The following is a 16931-nucleotide window of genomic DNA, read 5'->3' as shown; positions in this document are numbered from 1 at the left end:
ACGGATACAATAAATGATATGAGTGGATGTGTAGGTAAAACTTTGATGGATGTGGAAAGCTCCTTTGGGGCCTTGGATGGAGGTGAGGGAGGAGGTGTGGGCGCAGGTTTTACAGTTCCTGCGGTGGCAGGGGGAGGTGCCAGGATGGGAGGGTGGGTCGTAGGGGGGCGTGGACCTGACCAGGTAGTCACGGAGGGAACGGTCTTTGCGGAAGGCGGAAAGGTGTGGGGAGGGAAATATATCCCTGGTGGTGGTGTCTGTTTGGAGGTGGCGGAAATGTCGGCGGATGGTTTGGTTTATGCGAAGGTTGGTAGGGTGGAAGGTGTGCACCAGGGGCGTTCTGTCCTTGTTGCGGTTGGAGGGGTTGGGTCTGAGGGCGGAGGTGCGGGATGTAGACGAGATGCGTTGGAGGGCATCTTTAACCACGTGGGAAGGGAAATTGCAGTCTCTAAAGAAGGAGGCCATCTGGTGTGTTCTGTGGTGGAACTGGTCCTCCTGGGAGCAGATACAGCAGAGGCGGAGGAATTGGGAATACGGGATTGCTGTGTAACCGAGTCCATGGTTTACCCGGCATTCCCACAATTGTGAGACAGCTGTTGACGGTAACTTTTGTCCTTGTTGACACTCTGGACACTGTCCACCAATGCGACTATGTCTGTATCGAACCCTTGCCACCCGACATAACTTGTCGTCAACATCTTCATTTTTGGAACCCCTGGATGACCCTGATGGAATTACAAAGAACAAAAGAACAAAGAAAATTTACAGCCCAGGAACAGGCCCTTTGGCCCTCCAAGCCTGAGCCGATCCAAATGTACTGTCTAAACCTGTCGGTCAATTCCTAAGCATCTGTATCTCTCTGCTTCCCACATACTTGTGCATCTGTCCAGATGCATCTTAAATGAATCTACCGTGCCTTCCTCTAACCACCTCTGCTGGCGACGCATTCCAAATGCCCACCAGCCTCTGTGTGAAGTACTTGCCGCGTGTATCCCCCATAAATTTTCCACCTCTCACTTTGAAAGCGTGACCTCTCATTATTGAATCCTTCATCCTGGGAAAAAGCTTGTCTCTATCCACCCTGTCTATACCCTTCATGATTTTGTACACCTCAATCAGGTCCCCCTCAATCTCCATTTTTCTAGTGAAAATAAACCTAACCTACTCAACCTCTCTTCATAGCTAGCACCTTCTATACCAGGCAACATCCTCGTAAACCTTCTCTGCACCCTCTCCAAGGCATCCACATCCTTTTGGTAATGTGGCGACCAGAACTGTACACAGTATTCTAAATGTCTTGCACAATTTTAACATGGCTTGCCAGCTCTTATACTCCATCCAATGAAGGCAAACATACTATATGCCTTCTTGACCACTCTATCCATCTTGTGCAGCAACCTTCAGGGTACAATGGAGCTGCACTCCCAGATCTCTCTGCCCATCAACTTTTCCCAAGGCTCTTCCTTGTATAATTTGCTCTCGAATTAGACTTGTCTAAATGCATTACCTCACATTTGTCTGGATTGAAAGCCATCTGCCATTTTTCTGCCCAACTCTCCAGTCTATCTACATCCTCCTGTATTCTCTGACAGTCCCTTATGCTTTCTGCCATTCCACCAATCTTTGTGTCATCTGCAAACTTGTTGATCATACCAACAGTGCCCTCTTCTAGATCATTTATGTAGATTACAAACAACAGTGGCCCCAATACTGACCCCTGTGGAACACCACTGGTCACCTTTCTCCATTTCGAGAAACTCCCTTCAACTACTACTCTCTGTCTCCTGCTGCTCAACCAGTTCTTTATCCACCTAGTTAGAACACCATGCACACCATGTGACTTCACTTTCTCCATTAGTCTACAATGGGGAACCTTATCAAACGCCTTACTAAAGTCCATATGACATCAACAGCCCTTCCTTCATTGAACAACTTGGTCACTTCCTCGAAGAACTCTATTAAGTTGGGAAGGCATGATCTCCCCTGCACAAAACTATTTTGCCTATCACAGATAGGATCTATTTATATTTAGAAAAGAATGAGCTTATCTCTCAGGACCCTCTCCAGCAACTTCCCCACCACCAACGTCAGGCTCACTGGTCTGTAGTTACCTGGAATATTCCTACTACCCTTCTTGTACAGGGGACAACATGAGCAACCTTCCAGTCATCCAACACCTCGCCTGTATTTAAGGATTTAAGAATTAAGTCAATATCTGGCAGTGCACTTTGCTTGGGTCACTCATTCTTGCACTCAATAATAATATGTCATCCTCTATGGTGATCTATTCTCGCCAAATCTAGAAGCAATTCTGGTTGTAAAGGCCCTTTTGTTTCCTCCATCGCCACCAGATGTTTTAGTTTTCTCAGGACAGGATCTTTTTGTGTTCACAGTCTGATATTGGCAACAGTGATCAGAAGTGTGTCCAGAAAGTTTAAAACGAGAATAGACTCTTCCAGTAGTGGTACCACTGGTGGTATATCGACCTGAATTCAACCTGAAGCTATGGGCATTCTGGCCCTGTTGTCTTTAAGTAGTCCTAGCAAGGGTTTGTGGTCCATTATTATTACAAATGTTGTCCATAAAGGTATTGGTGGAACCAGCTCACACCAAAGATAACCGTCAAACCATCCTTCTCTATCTGGGCATATCTACATTCGGCATCAGCCAAAGTCCAAGAAGCATGTGCTATCGGGCCTTCCTCGCCATTGGGCCACAAATGAGCCAACACTATCACGATACCATATGGAGAGGCACAGCATATCAGCACCACGTCGTGCTTGGGATCATAATGTGCAACACCTTAAATGACAATAGCCACTTCTTTATTTCCCAAAAGGCTACATCTTGGGCCATTTCCAAGACTGACCGTTCTTCAATAGTGAATGTAAGGGTACCAGGCTGGAGGCCAGCTTAGGTGTGCAGTTTCCATTAAAATTCACCAAACAAAAAGACCTAAACTCTGGTACAGATATGGGAAGCAGGGAGACCTTTGATTGCCTCAATTTATCTTCCAATGGGTGTAACCCGCTCTTATCAACTCTGTAGGCAAAGTAGGTCACTGGGGGTACCTGGAGCAGACAGTTTGCCCTCCAAAGGTAAACACCTTCCTTGGAGAAATGATTAAGAACTATACTCAATGTCTTGAAATACTCTTGGCACTGCTGTTTATTATTTTTTCTTTTCTTTTTAGTAGTGCTTATTTTTTCCCCACATCACCTATGGTTGTGTATGTAGTGACTCAGTAAAAAACACACCACTTTATAAGAAGACAATCCTGTTTATATCTGTCAGCCAGGGCTTCCTGATTCGACTGGATTAACAGTCACTATCAGGAAACTCGTATTCTCTGATATCCACCTGGCTGACCTCATTACAGTCATAGAGTCATAGAGATGTACAGCATGGAAATAGACCCTGCGGTCCAACCCGTCCATGCCGACCAGATATCCCAACCCAATCTAGTCCCACCTGCCAGCACCCGGCCCATATCCCTCCAAACCCTTCCTATTCATATACCCATCCAAATGCTTCTCAAATGTTGCAATTGTACCAGCCTCCACCACATCCTCTGGCAGCTCATTCCATACACGTACCACCCTCTGCGTGAAAAAGTTGCCCCTTAGGTCTCTTTTATATCTTTCCCCTCTCACCTAAACCTATGCCCTCTATTCTGGACTTCCCGACCCGAGGGAAAAGACTTTGTCTATTTATCCTATCCATGCCCCTCATAATTTTGTAAACTTCAGCCTCCGGCGCTCCAGGGAAAACAGCCCCAACCTGTTCGACCTCTCCCTGTAGCTCAGATCCTCCAACCCTGGCAACATCCTTGTGAATCTTTTCTGAACCCTTTCACTATAAGCAATTCCATTTTCTTTCCATTGAGCAGGATTTATTTTGAGTGACAATTAATAATAGCATAATCTGAATAGTTGAACTTAAGTTTTTCTTAAGCCATATATATAGTCCTTAAAAAAATTGAAGAAACATCCTAAGCGTTGCTGCTTCATTTTGTTTTACAATTTACAGTGCTTAACTGTTTTACAGAAGAGAGTGGTGCAATTCTTGGAAAAGGAATTGTTTCAAAAATATTTTGAGTCTTGTCTGAAAAGCACTTTAATCTTGTGTTTATGCCTGTTGTACCACTAAGGCCTCTCATTCTCAACTTATCCCCACTGCCTGACGTGAGGTGGCTCTCAGGTTAAACCACCACCAGTTGTCTCTATTGAAAGAGCAGCCCCATCATCTTGTAAAACTGTGGTGTCTTAACCTTTACATTATGTTATCCCAGTATTCAGTAGTTGTTACATGTGAGCCTGGCAGAGTTTCAGCCATTCCTAATATGGTACTTATGGACTTTGTGAATATGACACTAATATCACAGCCACTAAACAAAATCTTCCAGTTTATCTGTTTCTATGACATGGTTTAGGACAGTGCTTTTGTAGGACAGAGTTTGTAATTAAGTCAAAAAAAGTATTGTGGAGCATTGAGATGCTGGATTTATTTTGGAATTCGACAGAGCTTGTTAATTAAAAGTGAAACACAATTATTAAACACAGCCATCTTCACTGATGCTACTGTGGATTGCTCATCTTTAAATGATTAATCAATAGTGTATACAATTGAATAATGACGCTCATAGTTTTGTCCCTACCACTGAAGTACTTTATGAAGTTCTGGGAAAAGAAAGTTACATTCGTAGAAAACTAGTAGTAAATCAACCAAAGAATTGACATTTTGCTTGTGATGCTTAGTGATTTCCAAATGTCAGGAATGTCTACCTTAATGCAGTTCATTCAGGGAAATTTAAACAGTAACAATCCAATACATTTGAAATATCATTAAAAAGAGCCATGTCAGCTAGCCTGTACCTCAAGTGAATGAAACCAAACTGTTAACTTGTAAAAGATGCCTATTGATTTAAAGGAACTGCTTGGTTTCAAGGATGGAAAAACACTACAGTTCTACGTGAAACCAACAATCGACTGTACCACCTAAATATTTACAATACATAGACAACTGATAGTTCCCAGAAGTCCACAGCTGATTAAATTCTGGTAATCTTGCAATGATTATGTCACCAGTTTAGTCTCTCATGAAGGATGTTATCATATACTGCTGAAATAGAGCATCCTGCTTGTTGGTTTCAGCCATAACATTAGTTTATTGAGAAAAGAAAACACTCTCCATATTACAGTTAAAAGAATGATTCTGTACTATTTATATCCAGATCTTAAAAGGGTTTTGCATCTTGTCTGCACCTGGAATACTTTAGCTGTCATGAGGCCAAGGTCAGGCCAGAATGCATTTTAAAAATTGAGATTTTGTGTGGCATCACTGGATCACTTCTGAAATGCATTGCGATTTTCAGGGGAACAGCAAGAAATAAAAGCAAACACTATGAATGCCGGAAATCTAAAATAAAAACAAGAATCACTGCTGAAACCCGGTATGTCTGGCAGCATCTGTGGAGGTAGGAACAGGGTGAACACTTCTCAAACTTTATGACTATGGGTTCTGAAGAAGTCATGTTAAACTCGAAACATTTACTCTGTTCCTCTTTCCATAGATGCTGCCAGACCTGCTGAGTTTCTGTTTTGTTTCTTTATGGGAGTGTGATGGATCCTAAGACGTCCAATTAATAAATTGCTGACTTGTGGAACTCGTATCCAGTCATTGGAGCAGCAGTTTGCAATTTTTAATCTGGAGGAAATGGAAAAATTGAGGGTTTAGGCTGTTAGGACCAAGCAGGAGCCATGGGGGTTCATACTCAATTGTTGTGAGAAAGAGCAATTTAAACTCAGCCCCTCAAGTTACCTTCTCTGACTTTAAGATGGCTGTATTCATGTTCAGTGAATGTTTGGGTTCTTGAGAGGGATATAAGACTGCTAGTGTCACTTGGGACTCCGAGGTGGTAGACAAAGCTCTGGTGAAGGAATGAGTAGCAACTAAAGGAGTTAAGATGAGAGCAGGTTCTCTGACATTGGGCAGATTAACAAAGCAAAGCTACATCAAATACATCCTGAGCACAGACAGGGGCTGCAAGGTGAAGAGCATGCCAGACAAGACACCAGGTATATGCCCCAGAGCTAATTGCTTATAAACTACTGAGTGCCAATGCTATAGGAGACTTCAACTTTCCAGGCAGTTGATCTTAGGCATTTATGTTCTGGTTCACAATGACCCAAAGTCTTGCAGCCACCATGGCAATCCCTAATATGCTGCCATTAAGGTCACTGCAGCGTACAAAATTATACATCCAGATTATTTTATGGATCAGTTGCAAACCTAGGTGACATCTTGCAGTTAGTAACCCATCACAGCATCTGGCAAGTGACAGATGCCCTCTTTCATTGGGTAGAGTTTCTATCCCTTTTGAGTCAGATAGTCTAGTACAGACACAGAGGACATTGGTATATGTCACCCTTGACGGATTCCCTCAGGTCCAGGAGACCATCAATCAAACCCACACAGCCATTAAAACACCGGTAGGCCAGTTAGACAGATTATTAAGCAGAAAAAGCTTCTACTCATTGAATGATCAGAGAACACGCGTCTTACACATCTGCATTTGGTTCCTGGGCAGCTGTCATATTGCCTTTAGCCTCTTCAGGTCAACCATTATATCTTATAAAGAGACTGATAATTTTAAACAAGTAGTATGAATAAACAGTGATCAACTGAAACGATCATGTTACAAGATTTCAAGTTTTAAAACTGTTACTGGAACAAATGAGTTAAAAACGTTGATTAAACATTATTTAGGAAGAAATTAACACTGTAAGCTACAGAAAAAGATTTTGTCGTACTTCATTGTTCAATATCTGCTAAACTGCAGTTTTTACAAGAACCAACCTAGTATCATTTCCAGCTTGCAATCAGTTCGCTCTGTCCATTTTGACAAATTGTGTCATCAATAACTATTAAAAGGTGTTTGTCTCAGTTTTCTGAGATAGATCAAACTGACTACCAGCAGTTAGGCCTTAATGGTTGTTCTATCCCCCTAATCACCCCAGGGAAAATCTTCCATAACTATTAGTTTTTAGAAAATTGTTATTGGGATTTACGTATCACTGGTTCTCAGGATCAATCCTTGGGAGTTCTGACAAAATGATGTCTCACAGCCTGTGCTATGCAGATCAAAACTTGAGATGGTTACTATTTTAGTCTTGATGAGTCATTGTTCCATACAGCAAAGTCAGTTATGCTGGAATTTCTTGTGTTGTCCTTCCAGACTCCTGTTTTCTCAGAATCTTTGAACTCTAACACCTTAAGAAGGCCTATTGTGTTGCACTAGAGTTAATCAAATTCTAAATATCTCCTTTTTGTGATTGATGCTGAGATGACACAGAAGTCTCTCTGCTTTTTAGTTGACAATGACTCAGTATAATCAATCATGTGACATCTGAGATCCGTCTCGAAAGATGCTGTATGTATTTTCAGAAGTCAGATAAATGTTATTTACAAAATGTATGACATAATTACACAGTTGTACCATCATTAATATGCACGAATTACTCATAGGCTTGATGAGCAATACAATAAAAACATCACTAAGGGACCTAAAGTGCATCAAAAGCCATAGCACCTTCCATTCCTGTCCACTTTTACAGCTTCATCCCCACCTTGAAAATGCAGTAACAGCAGCATGTTTCCTTGTCTCTGCTTGTGGCTGAGATACCTCTGGCTTTCATCTTTATTATGAAGGTACCTTCACAGCTCCTCCAGAAACATCTGACTGTGTCATTGCAGGGGCAGTCTTTGTCACAGGACCTTGTTTAAGCTATGGTTCCTCAGTCAAAAGGGCAGAGGAAATGAAAAGTGATGGTTGGGCACATTGAGGGATGGTCCCATGCCAGCATCTACAACTTTCTCAGCCATTTCATTTCATTGTCCTCTTGCATGCTCGGTGAGGCCACTGACTGGCATTATGTCTTAACACCTCTGATCCAATGGCAACACTGAGCAGTGCCCATGCTACAAATATCTAGTTTTTCTGTGTATTGGTCCAGTGGTTGGGGAGGGTGGTAGGGGAGGATGCCAGGACAGGAGGGTGGGTTGATGGGGGGGCGTGGACCTGACCAGGTAGTCACGGAGGGAATGGTCTTTGCGGAAAGCGGAAAAGGATGGGGAGGGAAATATATCTCTGGAGGCGGGGTCCATTTCGGGTGGCAGGAATGTCAGCTGATGATTCGGTTAATGCGAAGGTTGGTAGGGTGGAAAGTGAGGACCAGGGGGGTTCTGTCCTTGTTACGGTTGGAGGGGTGGGGTTTGAGGGCGAAGGTGCAGGATGTGGATGAGATGCGTTGGAGGGCATCTTCAACCACGTGAGAAGGGAAATTGTGCTCTCTAAAGAAGGAGGCCATCTGGTGTGTTCTGTGGTGGAACTGGTCCTCCTGAGGGCAGATACAGCGGAGGCGGAGGAATTGGGAATACGGGATGGCATTTTTGCAGGAAGTAGGGTGGGAAGAGGTGTAATCCAGGTAGCTGTGGGAGTTGATGGGTTTGTAAAAAATGTCAGTGTCATGTCGGTCTTCCTTAATGGAGATGGAGAGGTCCAGGAAGTGGAGGGAGGTGTCAGAGATGGTCCAGATGAATTTAAGGTCAGGGTGGAATGTGTTGGTGAATTTGATGAACTGCTCAACTTCCTCACGGGAGCATGAGGTGGCACTGATGCAGTCATCAATGTAGCGGAGGAAGAGGTGGGGAGTGGTGCCGGTGTAACTACTGGAGTCATTCATGCATACAAAGTTTTGAGCCATCGTGGAGCATATGTGCTGCAAGGAGTTTTGTCTATGGTTTTGAAATGCCTCAGAGATCTCCAATAGTTGGAAACTCATCTGCCAGTGATACCCTCCTTGATTGTAACTTCAAAGGCCTATCCCATGAAAAGATGAAACAGCCCACTGATGACTCTGCCTCACCCACTCCCGTTGCTTACCTGTGATCCCTGTCCTAAACTAAACTGAGGCCTAACAAAGATGTGTGTGTGTGTCAGCATTGGTGGGAGGTGCAGAGGAATAAGATGACCATCTCAGTCAACCTCAGGAATATTACTCTTCACTAAGGAGGCCAGTGATGATTGAGCTGCTACATCTTCCTGCTCTCCTCAGCTGCCTAGTGTGAAACACAGGAAGGTAGGTTTGAGAACTTGACGTAATCAAGTGCTTCAATACCATTCAATTGATGACAGGATTTGTATAACATCAGTGCACAGTGAACCTTGCTTTGTTTCCTACCGCTAGTTTGAACTATGAAATGACACTGTCAAATGGGCAGCAAGGTGGCACAGTGGTAAGCACTGCTGCCTCACAGCGCCAGAGACCTGGGTTCAGTTCCCGCCTCAGGCAACTGTCTGTGTGGAGTTTGCACATTCTCCCTGTGTTTGTGTGGGTTTCCTCCCATAGTCCAAAAAAAATGTGCAAGATTAGGTGAATTGGCCATGCTAAATTGCCCGTAGTGTTAGGTGAAGGGGTAAATGTAGGGGAATGGGTCTGGGTGGGTTGCTCTTGGGAGGATCAGTGTGGACTTGTTGGGCTGAAGTAAGTAATCTAAGTAAACGATCTCCTGCCTCACCCTCACCATTTTCAGATCCCTTCTCCATGGGGGTCAGGGAATAGAGCAGTAGCACCAGCACCAGAATATCCCTATGGAATGATGCATTCTCTTCTGTTGGATGAAGAGCGAATAATTTATGCAAAGATAACTCACCCTCACCGATTCCAGCTTGATATTCACACGAGATATTGCATTTCTCAATGATGTCTCTTAACTGCACTCCAAATATGATGTTGGCTGATGGTTCAGTGATGCAACTGACTACTTGATCTGACAGGGCTCAGGAGAATGATGGGCTCTCAGTCTGCTCAGTTTGTTTGTGCATTGGTATTTACAGAGATGGAGGCCCAGAGTGTCACTTGTCATGCTTCTTTTCAGATTATTGAAGCACTTTCAGTATTGCGCTCTCTCCTTGACTTCCTGACTGCTAACTTCCAGACCCAACTCTTTGTCTGCCATGGACAGAAGACCACATCTCTCCTCTCAAATAACAAGTCCATCAAAGTCTCAAGGAAAGCATCAGAAAATGTGGAACCACCAAAAGACATACTTTGGGCTCCTTGTGTTCCATTCCACCAAACAATGACAAGCTCATTTCTGAGTAATTTGTCCAAGACACTTCTGCACATCATCCTTACTCATACGTAAGGAATAAGGGAATGATCAGGGAGAAGGTAGGGCCGATCAGGGATAGCGGAGGGAACTTGTATGTGGAGTCTGAGCAGATAGGGAAAGCCCTAAATGAGTTTTTTGCTTCCGTTTTCACCAAGGAAAGGGAATTTGTTGTAAATGAAAACTTAGAGGAGCTGGGATACAGGCTTGACCAGATCAAGATTGATGAAATTGATATGCTAAAAACTTTGGAAAACATTAAGATTGATAAGTCCCCAGGGCCAGACCAGATTTATCCTAGGCTGCTTCAGGAATCGAGAAAGGAGGTTGCTAAGCCGCTGGCTAAGATCTTTGCTTCCTCACTCTCCACGGGAGTCGTACCGGAGGACTGGAAGGATGTGAACGTTGTTCCTCTTTTCAAGAAGGGTAACAGGGAAATCCCTGGCAATTACAGACCAGTCAGTCTTATGTCTGTGGTCAGCAAGGTTTTGGAAAGACTTCTGAGGGATAGGATTTATGACTATTTGGCAAAGCAAAGCAAGATTAAGGGCAGTCAGCATGGCTTTGTGAGGGGCAGGTCATGCCTCACAAATCTTATTGAGTTCTTTGAGGAGGTATCAAGACAGGTTGACGACGGTCAAGCATTGGATGTGGTGTATATGTACTTTAGCAAGGCATTTGATAGGGTTCCCCATGGTAGGCTCATTCATAAAGTCAGGAAGTATGGGATACAGGGAGATTTGGCTACCTGGATTCAGAATTTGTTGGCTGACAGAAGGCAGAGGTGGTTGCAGATGGAAAGTATTCTGTCTGGAGGTCAGTGTTGAGTGGGGTCCCGCAGGGCTCTGTTCTTGGGCCTTTGCTCTTTGTAGTTTTTATAAATGACTTGGATGAGGATGTTGAGGGGTGGGTTAGTAAATTTGCAGATGACACAAAGGTTGGAGGTGCCGTCGATAGTACTGAGGGCTACTGCAGGCTGCAGCGCAACATAGACAGGATATGCAGAGCTGTGCTGAGAAATGGCAGATGGAGTCCAACCTGAAAAAATGCGAAGTGATGCATTTTGGAAGGTCGAACTCGAATGCTGAATATAGAATTAAAGACAGTATTCTTGACAGAGTGGAGGAACAGAGGGATCTGGATGTGCAAGTACATAGATCTCTCAAAGTTGCCATCCAAGTGTATAGGAATGTTAAGAAAGCATATGGTATTTTGGCTTTCATTAACAAGGGGGTTGAGTTTAAGAGCCGTGAGGTTTTGCTGCAGCTCTACAAGTCCCTGGTGAGACCATAGTTGGAATATTGTGTCCAGTTCTGGTTGCCCTACTATAGGAAAGATACAGAGGCTTTGGAGAGGGTGCAAAGATGGTTTACCAGGATGCTGCCTGGAAGGCTTGCCTTATGAAGAAAGGTTGAATAAGCTCAGACATTTCTCTCTGGAGAGAAGGAGGAAGAGAGGAGACCTGATCGAGGTGTACAAAATAATGAGAGGAATAGATAGAATCAATAGCTAGAGACCTTTTGCCAGGGCAGGATTGACTGGTACGAGAAGTCATAGTTTGAAGATATTAGGAGGAAGGTATAAAGGAGGCATCAGAGGTAGGTTCTTTATGCAGAGAGTTGTGAATACATGGAATGTGTTGCCAGCTGTGGTGGTGGAAGCGAAGTCATTGGGGACATTTAAGCGACTGCTGGACATGCACCTGGATAGCAGTGAGTTGAGGTGTCTGTAGATTAAATTACTATATTTGACATTAGGATCAAATCTCAGCACAACATCGTGGGCCAAAGGGCCTGTTCTGTGCTGTACTTTTCTATGTTCTATGTTCTTCATCAAATTGTGCACCAAACACATTTCCAGGCAGTTAAGGACTCTGGAGGTGTCAGTTATGTGACATCACAAAGGCTGAAATGGCACAGGATTGGGAAGTGATCTGAGCATTGGGTTCCTAGCCACATAGAGAAAATCTATCTCCATATTTCCAAGCATCAAAAGCATTTTTAAAAAGCCAAATAATTTAGTGAGTTCTTCACTTTGATATCTTGACTTCTCCCCAATAGCAGGAGCTAGAATTTTATGAATTACCGAGATATGGAAACATCCAGCAGAAGTTTACTTAGTAAGTTTGCAGATGACACCAAAATTGGAGATGTAGTGAACAGCGAAGAAGGTTATCTCAGATTACAACAGGATCTTGATCAAATGGGCCAATAGGCTGAGAAGTGGCAGATGGAGTTTAATTCAGATAAATACGAGGTGCTGCATTTTGGGAAAGCAAATCTTCGCAGGACTTATACACTTAATGGTAAGGTCCCAGGGAGTGTTGCTGAACAAAGAGACCTTGAAGTGCAGGTTCATAGCTCCTTGAAAGTGGTAAACCTAGTGGTTGAAGGTTGAAGGTTGAAGATTCTTGAAGAAGGGCCTGTGCCCGAAACGTCGAATCTCCTGTTCCCTGGATGCTGCCTGACCTGCTGCGCTGTTCCAGCAATAAAGTTTCAACACTGAAGGTGTTCAAAGTAGGGAAAAGAAACAGGCCATGAAATGTTAGACGTTATTACTATTGCAAGTAAACTTTGAAAAGTAGGTGAAATCAATAAATATCAGAAAAGCATGGCATGGCAAAAAATGGAGTTTTCAGCATCTTGTTGTGCTTGACAAATCAAGTTTTATTTCTTAAGAAAACTCACGTCATATAAATAAATGAAGGTATATATGGATTCTCATAACACATTTAATGATGTGCTTTCTAAAATACTTGTCATAAAGTCATGCAGGGAAGATAGTAACTTCTGTAGCATGGTTAAAGAACACAAAGCAGAGAGTGAGTGTAGATGGATCATTTTGGATTTGCTGCATGTAAGAAATTATGAATTTATGCCAGGTGGCTTCTGCTTCTATTTGTATAAATGGCTTGGGTGACCAATAACATTTTTAAGATTTGGTCTCTAGTTGTTAGCTGAATGATGGATCCAGCAAGATTTCACAGTCTCACATTTTAAAACTAAAGCAAATAACTAAAAATCACTAATGATTGAACACTATTTCCTTTTAGTTTAAACCTTTAGTTTAACAGTAGAAAGTGAGGTTTGCTCTTGTATACTTATCACCCATTGCACTGTTTATGGAATCAATTGAAGTGTTTTATTGAGTAAGACTCATGATGCTAGGTTGGACATGGCTCGCAATGACTTTTCTTTTTTTTCTTCTTTTTTTTTAAAACCCCTGTTTATTTTTTATTATTTTTTTTTAAAATTTAACCCCCACACTACCACCTAAGTGCGGTAGTGCTTATTTTATCCCCAGCACCCATGGTGTGTGTGTGCAGATGGGAGACAGAGTGAAAGACACAAAGTGCACGAATCTTTATTCAAATTCCACCACCAGGAAGATAGGAAAACACCCGGGTGGCCAGTGGCAAACACTGCCCTTCACATCAAAGGACAGTGCTGTGTGATCAAAAACAGTGAGGGGGAGGGTAGGGACTAAATCAAAATAGAGTTGGAGGGAGAAATGATGCACTCCACTCCCTGCGGCGCCCACCTCTCCCTGAACAACTCCAGGGTATTGGTCGACACAGACCTGCCCTCCCTCCTCCGTACCGGGTGCCCAAAGATCAGGAGCGTGGGACTGAAGTGCAGCCAAAAACAGAGGAGAAGGTTTTTCAGGAAATCAAAAAGGGAGTGCAAACGCCCACACCCAATATATACATGGTCCACGGACTCCACAGCGCCACAAGCAATGACTTTTCTCACACAATCTTCCATTCTTCACCTCATGAATTATGCAAATGATCTCATTGCACCCTACTCCTGGATTTGCATGGTAAGAGAGCCAGATGTTGTTGGTGCTATCTTTAAAACCCAGGTACATGCCACTTGAAACACTACAAGCCAGGAACGAGCTGGCACACTGTGATGTTTGATCTTTATCACTAAGGACATGGACCAGAAAGAAAATTCACACTCCACTTCCAATTCATGGACTGGGATCTGACAGTGCTGATGATTGTGATGGGGAAGAGGCAACCTATAATTGAGTAGTAAACAGCCTGTGCACTAAAAAGCAATGTGTAAAACCCAGAGGCTGGCAGCTTTCAAGTAAGCCCAAAGTGAGTGCTAAGAAAGCAAACTAAAAGCCATAAGACATAGAATATTGAACATAGAATGTAGAAAGGTACAGCACAGAATGGGCCGAGGATTAATCCTAATGTAAAATAAAATAACTTAACCTGTGCACCCCTCAATTCACTGCTGTCCATGTGCATGTCCAGCAGTCGCTTAAATGTCCCCAGTGACTCTGCTTCCACCACCACAGCTGGCAATGCATTCCATGCATTCACAACTCTCTGCATAAAGAACCTACCTCTGACATCCCCTCTATACCTTTCTCATAATATCTTCAAACTATGACCCCTCATGCCAGTCAATCCTGCCCTGGGAAAAGTCTCTGACTATTGACTCTATCCATGTCTCTCATTACCTTGTACACCTCGATCAGGTAATCTCTCTTCCTCCAGAGAGAAAAGTCCAAGCTTAGTCAACCTCTCTTCATAAAGCAAGCCCTCCAGTCCAGGCAGCATTCTGGTAAACCTTCTTTGCACCCTCTCCAAAGCCTCCGAATTTTTCCTATAGTAGGGCAACCAGAACTGGACACAATATTCCAAGTGTGGTCTCACCAGGGTTTTATAGAGCTGTAGCAAAACCTCCTGGCTCTTAAACCCGATCCCCCTGTTAATGAAAATCAAAACACCAGATGCTTTCTTAACAACCCTATCCACTTGGGTGGCAACTTTAAGGGATCTACGTACTTGAACACCAAGATCCCTCTGTTCCTCCACACTGCCAAGAATCCTGTCTTTAGTCCTATAGTCAGCATTCAAGTTCGACCTTCCAAAATGCATCACTTCACATTTATCCATCTGCCATTTCTCAGCCCAGCTTTGCATCCTGTCCATGTCGCACTGCAGCCTGCAATAGCTCTCGATACTAGCCACGACACCTCCAACCTTTGTGTCATCTGCAAATTTACTAACCCACCCCTCAACATCCTCATCCAAGTCATTTATAAAAACTACAAAGAGCAGAGGCCCAAGAACACAGCCCTGCGGGACCCCACTCAACATTGACCTCCAGACAGAATACTTTCCATCTCCAACCACTCTCTGCCTTCTGTCAGCCAACCAATTCTGAATCCAGGTAGCCAAATCTCCCTCTATCCCATATCTCCTGACTTTATGAATGAGCCTACCATGGGGAACCCTATCAAATGCCTTGCTAAAGTACATATACACCACATCCACTACTCGACGTCGTCAACCTGTCTTGTCATCTCCTCAAAGAACTCAATACGATTTGTGAGGCATGACCTGCCCCTCACAAAGCCATGCTGACTGCCTTTAATCTTGCTATGCTTTTCCAAATAGTCATAAATCCTATCCCTCAGAATTCTTTCTAAAACCTTGCTGACTACAGACATAAGACTGACTGGTCTGTAATTGCCAGGGATTTCCCTGTTACCCTTCTTGAAAAGAGGAACAACGTTCGCATCCTTCCAGTCCTCCGATACGATTCCTGTGGAGAGTGAGGAAGCAAAGGTCTTAGCCAACAGCTTAGCAACCTCCTTTCTCATTTCCTGGAGTAGCCTAGGATAAATCTGATCTGGCCCTCGGAACTTATCAATCTTAATGTTTTCCAAAATTTCCAGCACATCAACTTCATCAATCTTGATCTGTTCAAGCCTGTATCCCAGCTCCTCAAAGTTCTCATTCACAACGAGTTCCCTTTTCTGAGTGAAAACCGAAGCAGAAAACTCATTTAGGGCTTCCCCTGTCTGCTTAGACACCACACACAAGTTCCCTATGCAATCCCTGATCGGCCCTACCTTCTCCCTGATCATTCTCTTATTCCTCACCTATGAGTAAAATGCCGTTGGGTTCTCCCTAATCCTTCCTGCTAAGCTTTTCTTGTGCCCCCTCCTGGCTCTCAGTCCATTTCTGAGCTCCTTTCTAGCAAGCCTGTAATCCTCTAAAGCTGTGCTAGATCCTTGCTTCCTTCACCTTACGTAAGCTGCCTTCTTCCTTTTGATGAGTTCTCATCATCCAAGATTCCTTAATCTTACCCCTTCTTACCTGTCTCAGAGGAACAAATTCATGCATCACTCGAAAAAACTGCTCCTTAAACAGTCTCCACATGTCTGCTATGTCCTTTCTGTGGACCAATTGCTCCCAATCTGTACTTCCCAACTCCTGTCTGATAGCGTCATAATTTCCTTTTCCCTAATTAAATATCTTTCCCCGGTAACTGCTCCTTTACCTCTCCAAGGCTATGGTAAATGTGAGGTAAAAACAATGACTGCAGATGCCGGAAACCAGATTCTGGTGCTGGAAGAGCACAGCAGTTCAGGCAGCACCAAGGAGCAGTAAAATCGACATTTTGGGCAAAAGCCCTTCATCAGGAATAAAGGCAGTGAGCCTGAAGCGTGGAGAGATAAGCTAGAGGAGGGTGGGGGTGGGGAGAAAGTAGCGTAGAGTACAATGGGTGAGTGGGGGAGGGGATGACATGGAGGGCCTGGGCCTCCTTCACCACTGCTTCCTCACCACTAGACGCCTGGAGGAAGAACGCCTCATCTTCCGCCTCGGAGCACTTCAACCCCAGGGCATCAATGTGGACTTCAACAGTTTCCTCATTTCCCCTTCCCCCACCTCACCCTAGTTCCAAACTTCCAGCTCAGCACTGTCCCCATGACTTGTCCGGACTTGT

The sequence above is a fragment of the Chiloscyllium plagiosum genome, chromosome 5, assembly GCF_004010195.1.
Source record: "Chiloscyllium plagiosum isolate BGI_BamShark_2017 chromosome 5, ASM401019v2, whole genome shotgun sequence".
Lineage (NCBI taxonomy): Eukaryota > Metazoa > Chordata > Chondrichthyes > Orectolobiformes > Hemiscylliidae > Chiloscyllium > Chiloscyllium plagiosum.
Note: the sequence above shows the minus strand (reverse complement) of the source record.